The sequence below is a fragment of the Gymnogyps californianus genome, chromosome 2 (genome assembly GCF_018139145.2).
Source record: "Gymnogyps californianus isolate 813 chromosome 2, ASM1813914v2, whole genome shotgun sequence".
Classification (NCBI taxonomy): Eukaryota; Metazoa; Chordata; class Aves; order Accipitriformes; family Cathartidae; genus Gymnogyps; species Gymnogyps californianus.
In genome coordinates, this window is record NC_059472.1 from 44,952,492 (window position 1) to 44,976,733 (window position 24,242).

General features: G+C 37.9%; 1 long non-coding RNA gene across 1 annotated transcript; it reads right to left on the reverse strand.

Moving 5' to 3' along the window:
- Positions 1–363: 363 nt before the first annotated feature.
- Positions 364–6,707, reverse strand: LOC127013605 (uncharacterized). Its single transcript, XR_007766097.1, has 4 exons — positions 6,595–6,707; positions 3,666–3,764; positions 2,919–3,020; positions 364–1,343 (listed from the first exon to the last, which is right to left on the reverse strand). It is a non-coding gene; the product is annotated as an uncharacterized LOC127013605 (long non-coding RNA).
- Between the last annotated feature and the right edge of the window lie 17,535 nt (positions 6,708–24,242).

The window sequence follows — 24,242 nt, forward strand, 5'->3', positions numbered from 1 at the left end:
GTTCTTTTCTAAGAATTAATTAAATAAAAGTATTCCAGGAATGGTTCAAGTACAGCTGATCTCACGCTCTAGGGAAGGATTCAACAGGATGATCTCTCAAAGTTCATTCCAACCCTCTTTTCCAGAACATTATCACTTTTAAAAGCTAAATTTCAGGTAAATTAAATTTCAACTTGTATGTTTTTTCATCTGCAGCAACAAAAAACAAATCCAGCATTACATTCCCCCAAAATATGACTATGCGATACATTCATTACATGTCAAATATTAACACACTCTGTATACAGGTTGTGCAAATAGATTTAACTTATTTTCATTTAAACCAGAACCACATAAGAAAAAAAAAAAGAAATAAGTCGTGTTTCCAAGTGTTGCTTTTATACAGAAAATTAAAAAGAAAAATGAACTAGGGAGTTACAGAGCATTTTGAAAAGCAATTTGAAAATATTTATACTCTGTTCATTAAAGCTGCCAAAACTGGGTGCAGCACAGATACGAACTTCAAAATGATTTCATTCACTATAAGCAAAACCAGGGATGTGTGAAAAGGACAAAACCAGGCTTTACTTTAATTTCTAGTCAGGTGATCCGCTGTCATTTATTTAGGCTATTTATTACTACTGATGCTATGGACAATCTTTAAAGTTGACACCGACCATCTCTTTAAAGAAAACATAAAATTGTTCGTATTGAACATCAGACCTTCAGTATGTGCTTTGTGTTTCTTTTTGGTGGGGATATGATGGCTTTGTTGATTTTGTGTTCCATTTGTGTCCATTTTGTGTCCATTATTCTGACAAAGACCAGGAAAGCACAGAACAGCAATGAACTGTTATGTACAGTTTATAAATGGTGATGATTACATTTCTGTTGCTTCATTCATATAAGGTGAGATAACTAGAAAAAGCAAAGTCTTAAGTGCATTTGTAAGGTCCTGCTCATTTTGTAAGAAATATTTAACTGTTTCTGCAGTGATAAACCATTTTATTAAACCTCTGCCTCTTGTCTTTTACTTAAGTGGCATTATAAAATGTACATTTAGCAAAATCCTTACTTTTCATAAAATTGGCAGGTTTCCATCAAATATTCAATGCCATGATTCAGATGTGCAAGGATACTCAAGTACAAGTCATTTGCTAGCTGCAAGCTGTAAATGTTATCCAGAAGAGTAAAATTCACCCTTGAAACAGGACTTTCACAGGGCATAGACCTTGTGGTGGCAGATTGTATCAGGGCTGAACTCCAGCAGAGGTAATTCTTACTGTGATTCAGAAAAAAGTCCATTACTGGAGCTGCAGAAGTTTTGCTGGGGAGCTGGCAATCATTCACTTCTACAAAAAGCACTGAAGGGAAAATGTGTATTATGTCAGAAAAAAATTGCTTCATGAGACATTCCAAATGTACAAATTATTTGTTTCGTCACCAGTGTTTCATTAGTAATGATGACACAGCAGATTTTTGTTTTGATATATAGGAATCTCAATTCACATTCTTCATCATAAATTTCTCTAATTTACTGATTTAGACAGAGTTTCCATAGCCTGAAAAAGACACAAGTGCTTAAAGGGAATATAAATCAAAATCATAAAATTATGAATCTGGTATCTCTAATTATGATCTCCCCTGAAAACTGGAAACATATAATCTTCAAAACCAGCACGCCTGGATTATTTCCAGTCATGACCTTTTCTTGGAAAATTGCATCTATAGAAAAAGATCATGAAAAACAACACATTTACTCCATTAAAAAGTAATCCTTTTTTTTAAATGAACGGCAGAAGTCCAGTAAGGAAAACTCTATAATCATTGGCCAAATGATTACAAGTACGTTAAATCTTATACTCTGAAGACAACATTTTAATTGAGAAAACTGGAGTGCAGAAATCCATCAATGCTCTAAGCATCAATAACACTTTTTTTTTTATATGCATCAAGCCAAGCACTGTAATATTTTTGGCCTATATGATGGATGGAGTGCTTCAAAGCCACAGAAGTCTACAACTCTCTGGAATCTGATCTTTTCATGAAGCACGTCTCAAGATAAGAAAGCAAAACTTATGGCTGGCAATTAACAAGCCTGAAAAGACAGAACCGATGGTGCAGAAGTTTAAAGGACAATGCAGCATGATGCATGGTTCCATCTGTACCTTTATTTATAAATTAGTCCCAGTCCTCATATGCCGTGTCCAAAGTTGACGACTTCTCTCACTGACAAAAGGTAAATCTTTTGTAACCAGGACCAAAATTTGATGTCATTTTTTGCATGTTTCAGATCACGATGATTTCTACTCATTCTCCCACTCCCATAAAAAACCAACACAATAAACGTTCATCTAATATCTATAATTCTGATAATGATCTAGTTTGCTATCAGTTCCTACCTATTGGGGAAAAATAAAAAAAGTTACAATTTCCTGTTTGTTTCCTATGGCAAAATAGACTGCAAAAGAGAAATAAATTATTTAATTGAGGAGAGAATTACTGGAGATGGTATATAGTTATCTAAGCAGTTGTAGTTGACTTGAATGTCCACAATCGCCATCCTTCTTCAGACAGAATTATATGCAAATACACTGTGTAACAGCTGGATTACATAAATTCCACATTTCCTACAAATACATTTTGTTCATGTATGGTAAATTCAATGTCTCTGGGATATATTAAACACACCCAGCAACTAGATGATCTGGAAGCCCCGAGCTCAGCAGCATGTATGCATACACTACTGATACCTGTTTGTTCTGCAAGTCTGTACCTCCTTGAAAAGTCCAAAGCGCTGCCTTGAATGCTGTAACTGGACAGCGCAAGCTTAGGAAGCACGCAGTGCAGGCATGGCTGCAATTTTCTGATACTCAGCAGTCATTCAAATAGTACTACACAGGAGGTCTCAGGAGTTGTGACAGATCTGCAAAACTCACCCAGAGAAACTCCTCAGATATTGCAAGGCGGTTGAGAAATCTCCCAAGGATGGCAGCCGTATGAACATACAAAGTACTTAGCAGATTGTATCAGATGTGAATCTGTAGGAGACGTATGATGAAAAGGTAAGAATATCATCTCCTACTCTCACAAGTACATTGGACTATTTATTTACAATGAGAAGCTGGTTCACTCTTAATACCTTTGAATGTCTACCTTTTTACTTAAAACACCAGAAACCGTATTACACATACTACATTAGTGACAGATGGTATGCTATAGATATTTCTCAAGAATAAGCTATAAAAATATCTATCAACTGTCTCTCAGATACCAGCTGGCTTGGAGCAACCAATTCCTTTCATGCTTGTCACGGGCTAACACTGGTCAGTAACACGAGCCAGCAAAGCCATATAGAAAAGTGAAAGAATCCAGTTACCAATCCATTTTGAGAAGTCCAGATATAAAACTAAAGTCTGTATTTCTTACAATTCACTGCCAAACTTTTTAATAACATAGATTTCCAAGGTTAGCCAGTCACGTATTTTGTATTCAAAGTAAGAAAACACTTATTTTCTCTTTCTGTAGGAAGGTAAAATAAAACGCTGGTAAATGTGTATCTCTAACACTGCCATATTTTTATTTTTCTGTTTAAGAAGACCTGACTGTCCTATTGGGGCATGAAACAATAAAAGAGTGTTTATGCCTCCCCTGAGCATGAAAATTCTTTAAAATCAGCTGCCCACCTCTGACTGTGAAGGATGAAAACTGCTAGAGCACAATGGAAGTAATAATGAGTTCTCTGAAGTTAAGCATGTCATGGTCACAGATGCAGGCTCTGCAAGCTAACAAAAAAAAAAAAGAAATTAATCTAGACAGTGGATTCCTGTTGAATTTCTCCACTGTCATCAGCTGTTTATTGTCATGCTACATTATGAATAAATGAAAGATTTAAAAGGTTTCAGCATTTATTAAATTCCTAATTGGAATCACAGATATTGAGATCTGAGACTACTTCAAGTCATTTTCACTGATAAGCAAGCTCATCATAACATCCTCAAAGAAGCTATTCAATAAATATGCATAAGCAGTTGCTGAAGCAGAAAGCTGTTTCTCTCCAATCGATAAGAGTAAGAAGTTTTGGGTAGTTTCTTTACCCGTAACTGTATCTAAATCAATAGAGTTGGAAGTAAGCTGTCTGATCTGAGGCTGTACTGGTGTGCAGAGACAGATGTAAAACAAGAAAGAAATATGAATTAGGAAAGCGCTTTGAAGTGGGCATGTTTCACAAACTCAAGGAAATGGAAAAGTTAGGACTATTTTCAACACAGTGTGTATAAAAATTCATAGTATGTCCCTATCCAGCATATGCAATAATTCATACACAAAAAAACTGCACAGAAATTCTCTTGACAGAGAAGGAAATAGTTGTATGTTCCTGACTGAGAGCTTACAAAATACAGCAGGACAAAGCGATCCAGATATGCAGACTCCACTGGATTTGTACTGCAACTGGGACTCTGACCAACAGTCTGCACTACATCTTTCAAACAAACAAGGACAGATCTCCCCTGCATATAATCTATACTAATATCCAGTATTATCAGACCATCTTGGACAACATTTGGGAATTCACATATATGAATACCCTTAAAGTACAAAAATAGTCAGTCACATTTAAAGCTATACTTTGCTTATCCTTAATGAGTCATTATTTTGTTGTCAAGTAGCACCCTAACATCTTGGAAGTAGTATCTGCTACTGTGTCTCCCTTTGGGGCGACTGCCAACTTACCTTGCTATTCTATCACTCATACACAAATTTCATTCTTTGAACTCACCCACCTCCCCCTACTATCTCCCTTTTTTAAGTACAGCACAAGGAATCAAAAGCAGGATTGAGAAAAGGAAATAAAGAAGAAAAGGAATCTGGTACTGTTTCACGATCACCCTTTTGAGCAGCTGCCTGGATCCGAGATTCCACGTTCAGAAGCTGGAGGGTGAACAGGATTTTTACAGGCAAGGCAGACCAAGCACGCTGTCAGGGGATGAGGTGAATTCACACCAATGAGTTAAAGAACAAAATGCTGCAGGTAAAAGAAATGGCGAATTCTGAGTTTCTAGATCTGGCTAGCAACCTACAGGCAAACTGGTGTGATTTGTTAGTTGAAAAAACAGACTCCTCTACAAGGAATCATCTTATCTTCTATGTAATTTTCAAGCTGTCAAATCTAAGCTTATGATTTTATTGCCCTTAAAGTTGAAAATATCCTCAGGGAAAACATTAGTCTGAAAGCAAACTGAATTGCAGGCATTTTAATATTAATCTGCTTTACTCAATATAGCTCCCCCATTCAAATGACTCTTGGTTGTTTCAGAGCAATTCTGCCGTTGACTCTCAGGAAGAATGACAGGGAGCTTAATGCAGATAGGTCTGAATCCCACCGCCTGTCTGACCATAAAAACGTTGGGGACACAACCCAATCTACCTAAATCCTGCCAGTCTTCACTTCCTATATACTTAATAAAGCTTAATTCTGGAATAGTTAAGTCCAACTAAAGTAGACTAGATCATTTTCTGTACATCTTCAGGGATACCTGCTTTTTTTCCTGTTGCCTCCATGCAATGGGAAGCTTTGGCTCACCCTTTGTAACTAGGAATTCCCATATATTCAAAAAGAGAAAAAGAAAAAACAGCATATATAAGAAAATAAAGAGGAATCCTCTCTCTCTGGCAGGCTGAATATTACAGATATTTGAGTTCTGTAGCTGAAATAATAGTAGTAGTAGTAGTAGTAGTATTGCACGTACAGAAGTTGCTTCTGACTTAGTAGACAAACCTTTTATTTTTTTTATAGCAGCAGTTAAAGGGAAGGAGCCTATACAGATTTGCTGAAGAATCTTGTAGGGAGGCATTCAAAAGCATACAAAAAAGATCCACAGTGATCTGTATCCAGAAACATGCAAGCATGCCAGAGGAAAGGACTGCTTTGGCCAGGCAAGTATTACTGCTTCTTTCTTTGATCCTGTTTGCATATAAAAGGGAAAGAGGGGAACCTATGAGCAGTTCCAAATTTTACATAACAGCAGATCCCAAATGAAGTAAATCACCTTTAAGAGCAGACTAATGAAGTGCAAGCTACAAGGCCAGAAAATGGGGACTGCTGCTTTCACATGCTAGGAAAGATGCACCTTTCGAAAACAGGCATTTGGGTAATGAAGTTTGCCACTCATAAGCACTGCACAATGTCATCATTAGACGATACAAAGACCATCTTCTTTGTCTTTTGTTATCTGAAATCATCAAAGTTCAACCACAGAAACAAAATCAAGTGAATTCTCAAAGGACAAAAGCACAGAAAAATACTCACAAAGACAATGGTTGCACTATACTGCTGCTTCCCAACATAAAGGAATGAAGGGAGAAGAGTGGAATAGCAGCATTTCTGAGGGATGCTAAAAAGAAGCCGTTTATTGTCTTCTTGTTAGTGTAATCTAGATAAAACGAACAGCCCATCTATTTCCTGTAAAGTGGAGATGGAGTGAGAAATAGTCTTAAAGAGGGACTGTGGTGCTGACAGTGAAGCTCCATTAATCTCTAAAGAACCAAACGCGTCTAAGTAAATTGTGAATAAATATTGTTCCACAGTGGAACAAATAACTCTGAATTGTTTACCTGGTCCAGCAGGTGCCAAGTGCTGCTCTTCCCTCTGATGTCTCCCTTCACAGCTCTCGGTTATATCGTTTAGACATTGGTGAGGCAGCTCTAACACTTACAGCGAGATCAGTTTCAGTGTAGACCTATGGAACACAGATTTTGATAGCACTGCAAATGTTTCTTGTACTGATGCACTCTATAAGGTTCTTTCCTGAAACTTAATCTCAGGAACAGTATGTAAAGCAGATGAAAAGCATGAGTGTGTTTTTGTAGAAACAGGTAAAGACAAATACCAGGCCAAACCATTAGCTCTTGATGAGCACAAAATCAAGTCTCTGGGAAGGAAATTGTGTCTTAGGGCATGTCCGTTTGAGGGGTTGTGTCTGCAATTCGGCTAGACAGGACAGCAGCACATCTATAATCTGAGGCAGCCAGACATGGCCCAGCTAGAGACAGGAAGGCCTGTAGCTGTGCTTTGCAGAACAACATCGTGAGCAGAGCTGCACAGTTCCCAGTCTAAAGATGGCTCGTGCCAATCAACTTGCCAGTGTTACACTGAGTCTTCTTGCAAAAGATCACATGGACATGCTCTCGCCCATGCGTTACACTTAAGTTATCCGATTATTTATTTTTATTCCACTAATAAGGAAAAAAAAGATAGGCCACCGGGTTTAGAATTGGATATAGGCTCAGAAGAGCCATTCTCAGTTTCTTATTCAAAACAAACTTATATTGCATTTTAAATGAAAACATTTAGATCCAAGTTTATAAGGAGATATCCAAAATACCAGCAGAAGCAGGTAGAAGATGCCCAACCTTCTGTCCGGGCAGTTCTTTCAGTGCTTACATGTTGGAGATATGCGAGAAACAAAAAAAAAGGATGCTACTTAGTTAACGAGGCATGACCTTGAGAAGAGAAATACGATGACACGATAAGTAAGTCAGTGGGTAAAGAAATACCACGATAAGCACAAGGGCAACCGCTTGAACTTTGAGTGAACTATCCTAATTAACATACTAGAACACCCGCCCTAAGGTAGGGAGAGCCCCCTACCAACAGAAGCCCCTTCCTCACAGAACATGCGCAGTAAAAAAAGAGGACACTGACATTAAGTGGAGATGAGGCTTGTGAGAACCAATAGGAACGAGGGTAACTAAGCAAAACTGTAAAAATACTGATAACTGTTGCTTGAAAGGTATAGAACGCTTTACCGTGTGTTAACCAGGTGTGCTAGCTTTGTGGAGTTACCACCTAGCACCCATCTCTGAGCAGACATGAAAAAACCAAATATCTCAACTCTGTGTGTTAATCAGCTTTCTTGCACACCGGGTGAAAGAATCCTGATTTTTTGGGACAATGTAAATGTTTGCTCAAGTTCTGCACTCATGTAGCCCTGTTTTAGCCAGGATGAACAAATAGTCTCCGAGCTCATATCCACAACCCTTTCGAATCCAGCAAGTAGGATTGCTTGCAAGACTCAGTCAGACAGTAGTTCTCAGACAACAGCTACCTGTGCAGACTCTGTAAGTCAGGGTAATACTACCTACACAGACAGGTTTTTATGACTCAGCTGCAAAATCTACCCTGTATTGTGAGAAGCTCTTTTTCTTTTACTCATAAAAAGCAGACTTTATTATAGAAAGCTATTGTCATTTCCAAACTGTAACCTATTTCCTTGGTAGAAAAAATGATTACATTTATTCCAAATTCGGGAGAATTCAAGCTAAGCTTGCAAGGGGCATTTAAACTTGGTTTATACGGAAAGAATGAGGTTTTAAAATAGATACAATGGATTGCTGCTAAGCCTTAATAGTCTTAGTTTTGTCTGTACTACAGAAAGCTTGTAGGAAGACTTTAAAATGACTGTGGATATTTAAAAATGGTAAAAGAAAGATACATTAGGTGTCAGTAACAAGAGTGGTAAGGGATAAAAAACCAGCTAGTCTAGTAAAATATTTTCTGATGTCATCAACTGAAGGACAATGGACATTCTTGAGAACAAGAATAATTTTTAAGGTAAAAATCACCAGTATGTGAAACTAAAGACAGTTTTTAAGTATCATGACAGCTGCATGCCAACAAGAGAGATAAAATGAGATCTGAATACTGTGGGGCACAGGTAATTTAGAAAGATCAGAAAGAATAAAGCATTAAAAAAAAAGCTTCACTACTATCTTGAAAAAGAGAAAGTAATTTTGATAGAGAATGTGAAAGAAATACAAATAATGGAGAATTATAACGGCTTGATAATCAAGAAAAAAGATAACAGGAAGTTATTATGGAAGATCCAAATAATTAGTAAATAATTAACATAATATGGATTATGAAAGAATTAATTTCAAATTGGAATATATTTATATGTATAAAATATAAACCAGAACAGAATATCAAGTGAAGTAATATAAAAATGCAGTAAAAGAAATTCTAAGTAATGTAACATACTAATAAAAAGGAAAAAAAAATATTGAGTAACTTTGCAATGAAAAAGTCTTTAACTGGGAGCTGAGATGAAGAGCTGTAAAATGACCTACTTGGACATAAGAGGACATTTAAAGAAAATAAAACAACATTGGGAAACAAAAAGTGCTAAACTACAGCCCAATAAATTTAGGAAACATGCACAAAATACCCATTTTCATGTAGGCATGCGGTTCTGAAGGAAAACAGAAATGTATGAATGAATTTATGTGTGTAATTTCAATGTAAATTCTTGGCAAAAATGCTTGGCTTCAGTATTCCTAACTTTAGATCAGGTACCTAATCATGGTAGGCTCTGCTCCCTCTACTGTCAACAAAAAAGACAGTAGCAGGCAGTCACACAGATTTAGACCCTCTGAAACACCTTCTAGAGATGTTTCTTTCCATCATCAGGAACACAACTGTTTATTAATGGAAGGGCATACTTTACATAAAACATGGTAAATAAAATGGCTGAGTATTCAAAAAAAGATATATGAAACTATATATACTTACTTGCATTTAGAGAAGCAGAGGACAGGAAAGAAAAATACACTAGTTATACACAAGTAATTTCAATACGTGTCTCTCTGAGGACTTAAAGTAGCACAGTATTTAGAGCCATTTTCAGTTTGGAAACAGTATGCGTGAGATCTGTACATCTCTGTGTAGATGTGTGGGGAATCTATCAGAGAGTAAGTATGTCTAAGATGAGTGAGTTTTCCTTGCTTTGGAAATTATTCTGCACCCTTTGAAGTTAGTAGCAATTTGATAGAAATTAAATAATCCCTTTGCATATAAATAACAGTAATATCAAGTAAATAATAAAATTACTTAATAGTGAACATCAGTAGATATGAATTCCCAAAAGACGTGCATAATGTGCAGAAATGTATCACATGCTAATACTGTAAGTATAATATTCTTTAAATTGTAATAAACGTCCAGCACTTACATATTGCAAAAGTAGTAAATACAGTTAGTAAAAAATCTGAACTGGTTATGAATGAAATACATTATAAAGTGGAACTAAAGTAAAATAACACTATTCTGTTGAAATTCTGACTATATTCTGTCTCAGTGATAATAATGCTCATACTTTAAAAAGAGGATTACCCAGGTTGCTTCGAAACACCACACATGATCTTTGTCATTTCATAGTGAAAAAGGCTAATATAGGTAGGAAGGAAGGCTCTAGAGAGAGATCTGGACAGGCTGGATCGATGGGCCAAGGCCAGTTGTATGAGGTTCAACAATGCTAAGTGCTGGGTCCTGCACTTGGGTCACAACAACCCCATGCAACACTACAGGCTTGCAAAAGAGTGGCTGGAAAGCTGTCTGGCAGAAAAGGACCTGACAGCGTTGGTCGACAGCCGGCTAAATATGAGCCAGCAGTGTGCCCAGGTGGCCAAGAAGGCCAATAGTATCCTGGCTTGTATCAGAAATAGAGTGGCCAGCAGGACTACAGAAGTGATCGTGCCCCTCTACTCGGAACTGGCGAGGCCGCACCTTGAATACTGTGTTCAGTTTTGGGCCCCTCACTATAAGAAAGAGATTGAGGTGCTGGAGTGCATCCAAAGAGCAACGAAGCTGGTGAAGGGTCTGGAGAACAAGTCTTGTGAAGAGAGGCTGAGGGAACTGGGGTTGTTTAGCCTGGAGAAAAGGAGGCTCAGGGGAGACCTTCTCACTCTCTACAACTACCTGAAAGGAGGTTGGAGCGAGGTGGGTGTTGGTCTCTTCTCCCAAGTAACAAACAATAGGATAAGAGGAAATGGCCTCAAGTTGTGCCAGGGGAGGTTTAGATTGGATATTAGGAAGAATTTCTTCACCAAAAGGATTGTCAAGCATTGGAACAGGCTGCCCAGGGAAGTGGTTGAGTCACCATCCCTGGAGGTATTTAAAAGAGGTGTAGATGTGGTGCTTGGGGACATGGTTTAGTGGTGGTCTTGGCAGTGCTAGGTTAACGGTTGGACTTGATGATCTTAAAGGTCTTTTCCAACCTAAACGATTCTATCATTCTATGAAATGGTACAGAAGAAGGTGATTAGCATAATAAAGAAAGTTACAGATCTTAGCTCCTGATAATGGCTAAAGAAAACATTCATATTTCTAGCTGAGGAGATCTTACTAACATGAACACAATTAAGAAAGGACTGAAGCTACAGAACTGTCTGATTTGTAACAGACACAGGCTCAGGTGTTTAGCAGTCCAGACTGAAACAGGAAAATGTAATAAAGTGGAGGTGGAATTCTATTAGCGTATCGTATGAGAGGAGGGATAGAGGGGAGCCAATCTTACAAAAATAACTTTTGACTCAGCTGCTTCATTCACCTAAACACGCACCTTAAGCATGCCATTTCTTTGATATATTCTCTGTCCAAAGTAATAAACGCTTTAAAATTTTCCTGTCTCAAACTACAATGATAGACATATTATTCACAGACACTTTTTAGAAAATTATTGCCACAGTCCTCTGGCAACAGCAGAATCAAAAACGAAGACCATAAGCACTTAAAAATTTAAAGTAGAATAAAGCTTTAGCCTCAATCATCTGGTGTAAAATGTTTCATGCTTTTATTCTGGGAAGATAAATGTTTGCTTAAGTTAATCAGACCAAGAAAGATTTTTGTCTTCAGCCACAAAAAAATTTCTCATAATGGAATATTAGTATGGGCTAACTGGTTGCAGACATGCATGTTAAAATTCTTGACACTCTAAAGATACATGATGTACATACCAATCTCTCTAAAATCAATGATAATCAACAACTTACCATCGTACAGAACATGGATTCTGATTACTCAGCCTATTCTTCACCTTGTTTATAAGGCCACAGGCTGGCAACAATCTCTCCTGCTTGAGATTTCACAGCCAGTGAGTCCTGCTTGAGGCGATGCGCGATCCCAGACATGCATCCTGACTAGCTCCCAGTTCCTCAATAGAGGTAGATGCTCCTCTCCTTCCATCTTTCCTCTTTCACTCTGAACCTATGTTTTCATGCAAAGGACATTTGACTGTATGGCACTCTAAAGAGGTGCTGCTATCCAGGGACTAGAGGAGCAAAGTACATGCCAGCGCAGCACACATCAGAAGGCAATTTGAAAAGGAGCCTCAGATACTGACAGAACTGAGGTGGAATGTAGGCTGGTTCCCTGTTTTCAAAATCCTCTATTTTAAATGGGATTGTTAACTGCTGTATTTTTTATGGTGTACTGAAAAAGTAGAAAAAAAAAAAATCTTAAAAAAACACAGTAGGAGCTCATCACTAGGACATACCGAAAGCTATGACACACAAAGCTGAGACCTTAGACTTTAGATACTGAATGTGGCAGATCGCTGCCTGTCTGCTAAGAAATTTCTGAATGATGAAGTCCGCAGTTAGACTATAACATCAGCAGTGCTGCATATGGACAGTATCAGTAACAGCAGTGATGTGAATATACTTTTCAGAAAAAAAAAAAAGAATCTAGTTCTTATTTCTCCTGAAAATATAGAGACGATTCCTACAACAATACCCAGCTGTGGGTTTTATCATCTGGAAAGAACCCAAGGCACCCCACAAAGAATGCAATTAGTCTGCAAATGGGGTAGGCCTAACCACTTTCGCCTGGCTGCTCCTCTCCATTTCATAAGTACCCAGCTCTACAGGGTGCCCACATCATGTACGCAGCTACGAGATGGAAGCTATCTCTACCTTTCAGTATTAGTCCAGTGACTATTTTGAATAAATGAGATTTGATCAAAAATGAAATGGTTTTCACAGTGGCCTACCGTTTCTTTGTTTTTACCTGTTAATTCAATAGAGTATGTCAAACCACTCTGGAGAGGAAGTTTGGAAAGATCCTCAAATAAACCTTGCCAGTACAGTCATTATGCCCTGCTGATAGTAAGTTAATGCAAATAGCAGATTATTAAGCATAGATGCAATCCAGAAGTACAGAACAAGTAAAATGCTTTATTTCATCAGCATTACATATTTTTTTCCCCTATAGCAGAAAAAGTCCCTGGTTCCATGTTTTGGAATTACAGCAATATTGTGCAATGTAGATAAACTTCTCTGGAAGAGTATTCTCTAGCTGTTTTATTGATAACCACAGAAAGCTCTGCTGTCAGTTAGCTGATAGACTTACACTACCAACAAAAATTCAATCCTACACTTTGCTCATGCACAACCAATATGAATATCTAGAAGGCTAATACATGCATATAGCCAATGAGAAGAAAAGCATCAGCTTTATTCCACCATCTTCAGGGTTTTATTAGCAGATTTTCATGAAAGTCTTCAACTAACAAGCATAAGCAAAGTTAGATGACCCTTTACTACACCGTTATTCTTCTTCACAAAGAAGAAAATAATCAGGATCCATGGAAACCAGACAATGTAGCAGGAAAATGAGACATTTAAATTGAACAATAAATTAACCCAAATGGGTAATAATGAACATTACAAATATGTACTGACATTTCTCACCCTTCTTCTAAGAATTTTCCCATGTCCAGACTAAACGTAAATAAACTTTATTTTCCTGCAGGTATGATTTAAATTTTAAACTTATACCTACAAATGGTAGAAGAGAGAATCCATTTATAATTTTGACAGGCATGTCGTTGCGTAAATATTGATTCTCATTTTCCACACAAATGGTGCTGCTGGCCTTTAAATATAATATTCGTGCAAACATATGTCTTACTTCCACCTTTCAGCAGCCTTGCACTTGTGATGGTAATTGACAAAACAATGAATCAAGCCATATGTCTACCCTAGGTTATATATATATATATACACACACACACACACAAATAGCTGTATTTATACACACACACACCCCCCCGCTTCCCTGCCCCAAGCACAACGTATACCAAGCTACGTAGTCACCCCAAGAGCATAGCCAACAAACTGTTAGCAAGCTGGGCACATCCCTATCTTGAACTCGGTTTAAAAAACTTTTTAACACAGTCAGACTCTCATAGCAAAGCCAGATGAGCACACAGATATATATTAAGAAAATGTCCAAGCTAAAAAAAAAAACAGCCAGGTATAGTCCTGATACAACTAGAAGTCTGTTTTGTCTCAGAAAAGCCATATTTGGTCTGATGGATCATTTTCTTTATGACTATCAGTCCTGCTAAAAGTCATAAATTAAGAAAATAAAAAGTGAATGTTTCTCTCTTTCAGATCCCGGAGAATAGTAGGCGATATGCATTTTTTCACAGTCACCTTAGCTTTAATTTAGACAAACCACAAAACAGTTTCTAGTCCCTTCAGAATTAATTTTGAAAATTACAAAATATTTTAGGGCACAAGACAGGGAAAATGAACTGAAAATTTCTCAGCACACTCTGTGGTCCTAACAGTTGATTACAGAAATCTCATTCATCATCTCATCCTTTGGATTTTTCTTTTACATGTGATATATTCCATTCATTCCAGAGCTGACATCTACACAAAGGTTACCTTTAACCTGGTCAGTCCTGAACAGTCTCAGTTCTCTAAGGTACCTTTGCTATCAGAGGACAGAAACAAGCTCTTTTGGTCAGTTCAGATGATACAGTTAATATAGGTGAATTATTCTCTGTAAGGGATGGTATCTCTTAATTAGCCTTCATAAATTATTTTTCTTAGAACATAATTTAGTTTATAAAGGATGGACTAGTCAGAAAATAAAAGCCAGATGATCATGCTGGATTCAAGAAGACATGAATTCTAGAATCTCTTTGGAGGTATTGACTGATCCTGTTATTAAGGCTGTTAATTAACTGCAAATATTCTGCTTGATTTAAAACTTCTAAAGAGAAGGATGTGTAAATATTTTCAGGGCTTCCTATGTGCCTCTCTACTAGCTTATTCTAATGTAAATTACAAATGATTACAACAGAAACATTGCATATGCACAAGGATTCATTATCTTCTCATCCAAGCAATTAAATAGCAACATAAACATATACAGCAGCATATAAAGTAAAATAGGCCACTATTTCTTCTGGTATATTATGCCTAGTCACATACACATTCTTTTATCAGTGTGATAAAATATGGGTTCCCAAAATGATAAGTGTTTTCCTTGTTATTTTTTAAAAATATTTACAATTTGCCCAATGTCAAAGAATGATCAGGCTTAAAATAAAATAAAAATCAGTATAGAATCAAACCTTTCAAATATATGGCAATAGGAATTAAATAAATATCCTTATTTGTAACTTGAGATATTTTTTTTTTCCCTCATTAGCGTATACCTAGTTCTTAAAAAAAAAGAAGAGACATCAATGAAATCTATGCACGGGAACCTCTCAGTAATACTAGCTCTTCCATAATGAAACTGTCCACTTAAATGTCCAGTCCTCCACCTTACAGCTACAGTCTTTAAAATGTAAGTCACTTGTTAGAAACCCATTTCTAAGTAGGTTTTAAAACACTCAAAACCCCTCCTCATTACCCTTTATCACACAGCTCCAGGCTTGTTATTGGCCTTCCTAGCTACCTACTTTTGTCCTCACACCTACCTTGTACCTGAGGTTACCTCTCTGCTGCTCTCCCTCACTCCACGGCTGTCCAGTGGGTATGTGGGAGGACAGACCACAGCCACAGGCGTGCAGACGGCTCACGTGTACAGGCCATCCAGCTGAAGAGCCCTTCAAGGAGAAACTGTTCGCTCTGCCCAGGGTACCCCAGTAGCTGCAGCTCTGCCCTCCTTTTTCCGTGAGGAATTGCTATTGCCGACCCCAGCAGGCAGCTCTGGGGTCTCTGCAGACATAGGCAACAGTCCTGAGGAGGAGGGGTGGTGTGTCCTGAAAGCACCATGACTGGAATTTGAGTAACTCATTCGGTCAAGATTTCCTTTTGCACAGCAAGGCTGCCTTTTTCTGGAGGGTTTCTCATCCAGTGATGCATTTCTCAGTCTCTTCTACCGCTATGGGGACATGTGATTTTCAGCCCCCTGAAGACGGGATCAATGGGACTAACAGAGCACGAGGAGACAGGAGCGAGGGGGCAGAGTCTTTAGAGAAAGGCAAATGCTACAGAAAGGACAAGTGGCAGAAGTTGATTGTTTTTCTTTAAGCCACTTTACTACCAACTATACAAAATAAATTTGTTCCCATATTTAAGATGTACCATATGTGTATACATATGTATATCTGGGAACTGGTATTCAACGTTGTTGCTGTCTTACCTCAAGCTAAGACTTTTACCCTCTATTATTGGAGAGTATTTATTTTATGTCTTTGGCCTTTTGCAAGACAGATGCAAAATTATATGCCATGATAAAAAAAAAAACAAACCACAACCCCCCAAAATTCCTTCTTATTTCACTCAAAATTCAGATTTCCAAGGAAGATTACTACTCACTGTTTCCCAACATAGTGAAGATGTCCGACTGCTGACCCAACTGCACATTTCTCAAATACAGCAGTGCAAAGCACCTCAAGCGGTCAAGAAAACACCGATTCCCAAAACAACCCTCGTCTTTTTGAACCATGTGACCATTAAGTCTGCTGATTCAGCAGCCTTTCCTACAGCTTGTGGAAAGCAATGGGTGTCTTCCCTCTGGGATAATGTGCACAAGAACTGCAGAAATGGATCTTACTACACATGCAGCTGAGTAATTTTGGCTCATGTTTCAAATTAAAGAAAGACCCAGTGGTACCTGAGGCAGGGGAAGAAGTTCTTGGTAGATATATTAACTGAACAGTTTCAAGAAACTCTGGTAAAGCTGAAGATCATGTAAATATGCTACGATGCTCTGTAACGCATCTAATTTTTTATATAATTATAAATGAAATCCATTTAAACAGAGACTCTGCTAAATTTCCAGCAAATGTAAGTCAACTCATCTCTCCAGATCATACCATTCCATTCAATAAAAACTCCAATTTGTGGTACAGGGATGGTGTACGCAGTCAGACCCACTCTTTAACCTTACTGCAGAGCATTATTTTCTACTGTGTAATTCATTACTTTTACAATAAATCATCATTCTTTTTGTTAGAAAGGATTGAGGACTGGAAAAAAAATTGAGTTGTGGAAACAGAACAAAAACTGGGACTTCGGAAAATGTGCAAACACATCTCTCAGTGGGATCTTGCCACCATGATCACAGCAGTATGCAGTAAATAGCTTCTCTTTAGCTGAGCTGGACAGGCTTTAGAATGACATTATTAGTATTAAATGGAACCTTTGGAAAGTAGCCATTTATGTTATAAATTCTCTGTTGTTTTGTTGAAGTTTTAAATGGGAAAGTGCAACTTGTTTTAGAGTTTCTGTAAATAGGAAAAGGTTCATTGAAACAAATTATAGTCTTCAAAAGTCAGACACAAGTGCTTGTGGCAGGCACAGTTTGAAATCTTAAACTGCTAATGGCAAGATGTATTTTTACATTCACTCAGAATGTAAGATTTAAAAAGTTTTTTAGAAAGGCTGTGTGGGGTAAAAGTTCAGTGTGTATGCTCAGCTGATGAAGAATCACTTGGAGATATGCACATACCTGGGGCTGGCAGAAAATTTTATATGACAGAGATGGTACATTAGGTCAGAGGTAGCTAAAGGTGAATTTCAGATTCTTCAGGGACATTCTCCTTTTAGTGAATAAAGGGCAAATGGCCATCCTCTTGTTCCATTCCTCTCTGCAGGCTTCAGTGAAGTTGACCATAAGGTAAGGTTGTACTGCGTGACAGGTATGGCCAGGTTCCAGGAGAACTGCTTAAAAGGCCTCTTACTTGTGATCTCCCTCATATGCAACTATTTTTTCATCCTTTTCAAAAATTAAAGGCTGCTTCCAGAAGAAGTGCTGTAATAGCACAGTCTCAAGTGCTAATAACATACCAATAATAACATGCAAATAACACTCTCCTACATACTCAGTACAACTACTATGGTGCCACCAAACTGGTCCAAGTGCTTTGAAGAAAATCAGGCCACTGGTGAAGAATAAGCATCCAAAAAAGAAAACAAAAATTAACCCTCCTCCTCCCCACACCCACCAAAAAAACCCCACCCCACAGTAAAATTGCCTTGAGTTAAAAGCTCAGTGACCAATAGTATTCGGTCCTTAGTTCAAATGTACCTTTGAATTTTTTGCTAGAGCTCAGCTTTCACATATTAAAGTGATTTGTACTCCCTCTTGACTAAGAGATTTTTTTCCCATTTGTAAGAATCTTATCTGTTATTCACCTCTTTATCCTCCCATGGTTCAGTTACAGAACTGCAGTAAACCTGGAGATACTGGAAGTATCTGAGTACCTAGGAAACTCCCTAATAAATATAGAAAGCTACAACAGAATTACACATGAAGCTTGACTAAGTTACCTTATCAAATATAAGTTCTATACACTGATTTTTCCAGTGTATAGTATCACACTCAAGTTCTTTGCTCTCATCTTTATTTTGGGATCTCCACACTGGGATTCCAAACAACTTAAGTTTCCTAAAGCACCAGATAAGAACTGAAATTGAATACTTCACCTTCTAAGACAAAATAATTCTCTTTGGAGAACTGTAATCTTTACCCATGATGCCAATATAAAAGCTTTTGAGAGCATCAGCATGCCCCAGCATATTGGGGAATTAAGGACAATGGGTTTTAGTCTTTTTCTGACATATGTGTACAGCAATATGCATATACTATTAAGAAAAAGCTTCAAGCAGAAAAATCCTACTCCACTGCATGTACTTCTCCTCCTAGAGAGAAGACAGGAGAACAAACAATATATGATTTGACACACAACAAAAAGGTATTCTGATGCTACCATGACAAAATTAAAAAAATTTAGAAAGGCGTAACCACTTTCACTAAATCCCATATCTGATACTTGTACTTCATGGTTGAAGATAACCAGGGTTGTTGTTGGGTTTGGTTTTTTTTTTTTTAACTTTTTTTCCCTCTGCTTTCAGCTATATTTGTACTTTTTCAGCTTAAAATGAAAAGGGGATTGTATACCTAGGAATTCACCTAGTTACTTCAACTATGGATATTACTTACCACCCTTGTCCTGTCTACATCCTTAGATACTCAGCAAAAATGTGCTCTTGCTCAAACTGCAACCATATTGTACTTACTACATCCTAACAGATGGAAAGGGAAGGAAGTGACTAAGCCAACATTCACGACTTCACAGGAAGTTGAAGAAGGAATGAAAGGTGAACTATGTGTCTTCAATAATTAGAACGCAGGCTAAGAAATTATGTATAATTTCCGTAATTTACAAGCCTTACTTCAAAAGGAAATGTAGTACAATTTGGGGTTTTAGTAAAAAAGTTCATAAAAGTTTTATGAAATCCAACCAAAAAATTTGCAGATACAGATACAAGGTAAAACAACATAATACGAAGGCTTCACTACCATCTCATACCATGACAAATTTCACTGCTTCCAATAGGTCTGCTTTACTTAAGTATTGCTTAGATGAACTACTACTAGTAGTCTGTGACCATGCATTAGCAAACAGAAGAGCACTTCTGCCTATGTTGAAAAACAATCTCTGGGCTAGAACAGAAATCAAGGAAACTGCAGATGCAAATACAAGAAAAGGTCATTACCAGGCTAATAACATGAAAGGCAGGTATGGATTAAAGCAAAACCAAACAAAAGCTATAAAAGGGAATGGTCTTCTCTGCCTAAAGAACTTCCGTGGAGACAAGGTCTAGCTAGTGTGGGGGCATTTGTGAGGCTAGGCTGCACTAAGAACACCACAGCTGTCAGTTACTGTACAGATGAAGTACAAGATGAACAACGAAGGGTGATTTGCCGCATTCTGCACTTGAGTATCTTGCTGACATGTAAAATCTCCACTGGCTGTCATGTACACCAACGCATCACACAAGGACAAGAGTCACAGGAAAAGATATATACACCTAGACAATATATAGGGCTGTTTGCACATGACTCTACACATTTCAGATCCTAATGTCTCTACAATTAAAACATTCTACACATCAAAGAAAAGGACCAGAAAATAAAGTTTTAGGGACTAAGAGTTCATACAGTCTCGTTTGCCTCTCCTTCAAGCACAGTAATAGGAAGACCTTACAGAGGATCTGGTCAAAGGAGTTATGAAGTAGTAAACAGGAATTTCAAAGTTAGATGGTGAGGAATTATATCCTAGGCATCGAGGAGAAACGGATTAAGAGTTTAGGCCATACTGTCCTGATCCATGGATCAGGTTTAGATTGTCTATCTGGATGCAAAGCAGAAGGTCCTGATCTATGAGAGCCGGATTTAGCTTGAAGGGGTGAATGCAGAATGAATTGGCCGTTTAATAAGCATCTCTGATTGAGACAATAATTCAGACCTATATAGTATGGAAAAGCCAGTCACAGACTGATCAATGCCATTTAACCTGTCGTGGTTTAACCCCAGCCGGCAGCTAAGCACCACGCAGCCGCTCGCTCACTGCCCCCCCACCCCTGGGATGGGGGAGAGAATCAGGAAAAAAAACTCGTGAGTTGAGACAAAGACAATTTAATAGGACAGAAAGGAATGAAAAAAAATTATAATGATAATAATAATATGACAACAGCAATACCAAAAGAATTAAACTATACAAAGCAAGTGGTGCACAATGCAATTGCTCACCACTCATTGACCGATGCCCAGTTAGTTCCCGAGCAGCGATCCACCCCTCCCAGCCAGCTCCCCCAGTTTATATACTGGGCATGATGTCATATGGTATGGAATAGCTCTTTGGCCACTTTGGGTCAGCTGTCCTGGCGGTGTCCCCTCCCAGCTTCTTGTTCCCCTCCAGCCTTCTTGCTGGCTGGGCATGAGAAGCTGAAAAATCCTTGACTTAGTATGAACACTACTTAGCAACAACTAAAAACATCAGTGTGTTATCAACATTCTTTTCCTACTAAATCCAAAACACAGCACTATACCAGCTACTAGGAAGAAAATTAACTCTGTCCTAGCTGAAACCAGGACAAACCCAACCTTATTTTCACTTCCACCTCTTCTGTCTGCATTTCGAAAGACAGGACAACAGCAGACACCAAAAGAAAGCCTGCTTTTTCTCTGGGTTTTTTAGAAACTTAGTTTCCTCAACAACATGTTCTTTTGCAGGTTCTGGTTCTTTCTAAAGCCAGTTAGGGTCACCAGTTCTATTCTTCTCCTATTTCTCCCCAGACCAAAACACCGTCTAGATGAACTTCCCTACCTCCAGAGTCATCACAACATTGATGCATTTTTTCAGTGAAATGCCTAGGATGAAAAACATAGCCCAAATATCACTCCCACAAGGAGTCATCAATGATCATAAACCTCTGCCCTGGTTTTCTACGACCAACTGCCAGAATCCTATTTACCAAGTATAGAAAAATATCACCTGCTGTTTCTGAAAACATTGCAGTTCCACACAAATAATGAAAAGGTTCTCTTTTACACAGCAATGTAATTAGTTTAGAATACTACGTGATGAGTTCTTCTGGTCTCTCCATATTTCCCAGAGCAGTTAGTAAATTCATCCCTATTTTAACCTCTTAGGGCCGAGGAACTTTTCTTGGATCTTGACTCTCAAAGAACCTCACACTTTCAGATTTCTGTTCACTGATCTCTTAAGAGCTTTCCCTTCTCTTGAAGAATGGTGTTTTTACATACTAATGTGTGTTCTCTCCTAGTCCTTCCAAAGACTACTTCCCCTTAGCAGGGGAACATATGTATGTCCTGGTTTTCACATAGTTGAAGTGATTTCATTTAACCAAACAATGGATATTCTCCCCCTATATAACACATGGCACCTTTCTGTTGCACAGTAGGAATGGATAGTTAGGCAGCTCACTGGACACTGACAGACAAAGATACTTAGCTTATCTGAATAGTCAGTGTGAATGAGATTGTCCCTGCAAGTCCTGCCTTTACCTAACTGCTGATGTCACCGATTTTTCTGACACTAATACCACTGCTGCTGGCACCACATTGTTTTATGCACCTGTTTCAGAAGTAGAACTAACAAATCTCCCAAGTTGCTTATAAGCACTCGTTGTCTCCTGCAAAGTCATTCATTCCTTCCGAGACTAATTCTCCTGAACTAGTCCTCCTGCTTGCCCATGCTGTGCACATTCTGCTACCAGTTACAAGCTCTCGGGAAGTCACGTAAGCCACTAGGGTTCCTGCTGCTTCTTCCAAATGCTTTGGCTTTCAAACACATTACCTTGGCTTGCACTCACCACAGCATGTGCAGCTCCACATAGCGATTCTTTTGTTTAATTTTATTTTTCTAGACTCTGATTTTGAGCTCAACGTTTCTTTCCAAATCAGATCTCCATTTTAATACTGCTTTGTGCCCTGAGTTTTGCCAGAGAGACTGGCGCCAGAGATATCTGCTGGAACCCACCTGGACTCGAAGTGCTCTGGCCCAGGGAGTGGGCTTAAAACATTTCCAAATGAGATGGGTGAGTTTAACTATGGTCATGAGAAACTGCTAACACAAAAACTGAAGAAAAAGTTTCCTTAGGGATTTAAAGTAGGAAGAGAAAGACCAGAAGAATGGTGCACACGCAAGTAGAAATGGTGAATACAGGTTTTAAGGTATTTATCCAGAGATACGAAAGAATGAGAGTGGCACAGTATAGCAATGGTAAATAGCCTAGGGAATCTGGGGAGAATTCAGAGCTAAACACTCAAAGGGAAGGCAACCTGTTCAGGGAAGTCTTTGGCTTCCTCTTTATATCTGAGCAATGTCCTCTGTTGTCCAGCATGAATATTATGAAATTACATAGCCCTGTTTTATTACAGTCACTATTTTAATATAAGAATAACTTTCTGTTATCCTAGTACTTAGTAATTACATTATTAGTTAACAGACAACCAAGTAATTTAGTTATTAAAGCACACCTTCTAGTGTTTGCTTATTTAGTGATATTTGGCCTGCTACCAGTGTAAGCACAGCAGAGAACGGAGCAGATTACAGAAGGTATATCAAAAGTCAATTTACTTGTAGGATAGCTCTCCAGACATAGCAATCACAAACAGTAAATGTAAATTTAACCTCTGAAGTATTAAAGGTAAACAGTTCAAGGAACTAGAGAGACTGCCAAAACAGCATCTAGCATTAACTCAACAGCCTGTGGCTGCTCAGCCTGTACAACACAAACATAACACTGCACTCTCTTCCATCTACAGTGTATTTGGGACTACTTCAACGCACAGTAAAACTGCAATATCTGGAATAGTAATTTTACATGCATGTTGCTTAGATAGAGTTTTGAACAAACTGTTCAGTTTTTCTTCACTAAGCTTTCCTTGTAGCGCATAAAGCGAGCTTTCAAGCAGCTTTCTGTCTCCTGTTGAAACACTATACAGTAAAGCTTCTCACAATGTACTTTTACCTACAACTACTTCCAAAAAAGTTGAGCATTATTTAGCATTTATTTGCAGTGAAATTCTAAAACTTGCAAGACATGTCCATTAACACTTTTGAGACATCTTCTCAGACCATTTATCAGGTAATAATGAAATGTATCACTGGGAAGTAATTGCAAAGAATGACTGGCAGCCACAGCCAGTCCTGAATAAAGAGCAAAACAGTGTGTGGTTCGTTAGGTACTTTCCTATAAATTGAATGACATAAATCCTTTGTGACTTAAATACTGTCTGGGCTATGTTAGTTTGAAATGTAGTTGAGATAACCAAGGCCAGTAAGTATTCAACATAATGATAACTTAATTTTGTAGAAATAGAAGTGATTAAACTGAAGGAACTCTCTGAATATTGAATTGGCCCAAAATGCAGATTTTTTCCAAATAAATCACAGTGTAATTGTAGCATTTCAAAATCTCGTTAAAACTGTTCTTAAATAAACAAGCATTCTCCTGCAGCATTGAAAATTCAAACATTCACATGTAGTATTGAACTAATTTAAAATTTTCTTAGGGGTATGAGAGGCTTAGGTCCTGCACTCTCATTCTACTGCACAATGTCATTTAATAATCTCAGTCTGACTGTGAAACCAACTACAGAGACTTTCATCTATTAAAACAAACAAGTGTAAAAATCAAACTACAAAACAGTCAGAAGAAAATTGGATTTTTGGAATCCCTTTGGTTTAAATAATCAAAAGCTATACTAATAAAGGCAGTGCAATCATTTTCCTCACAATACATGACATAATAATATTGAAACATGCAGATCTAATTTGTGAATGTTGTAGCTTTACACATACACATTGAAGCTGCCTGAATCCACTCAGATGCTTTGTTTTGATTGTATTACTGCTGCTTCC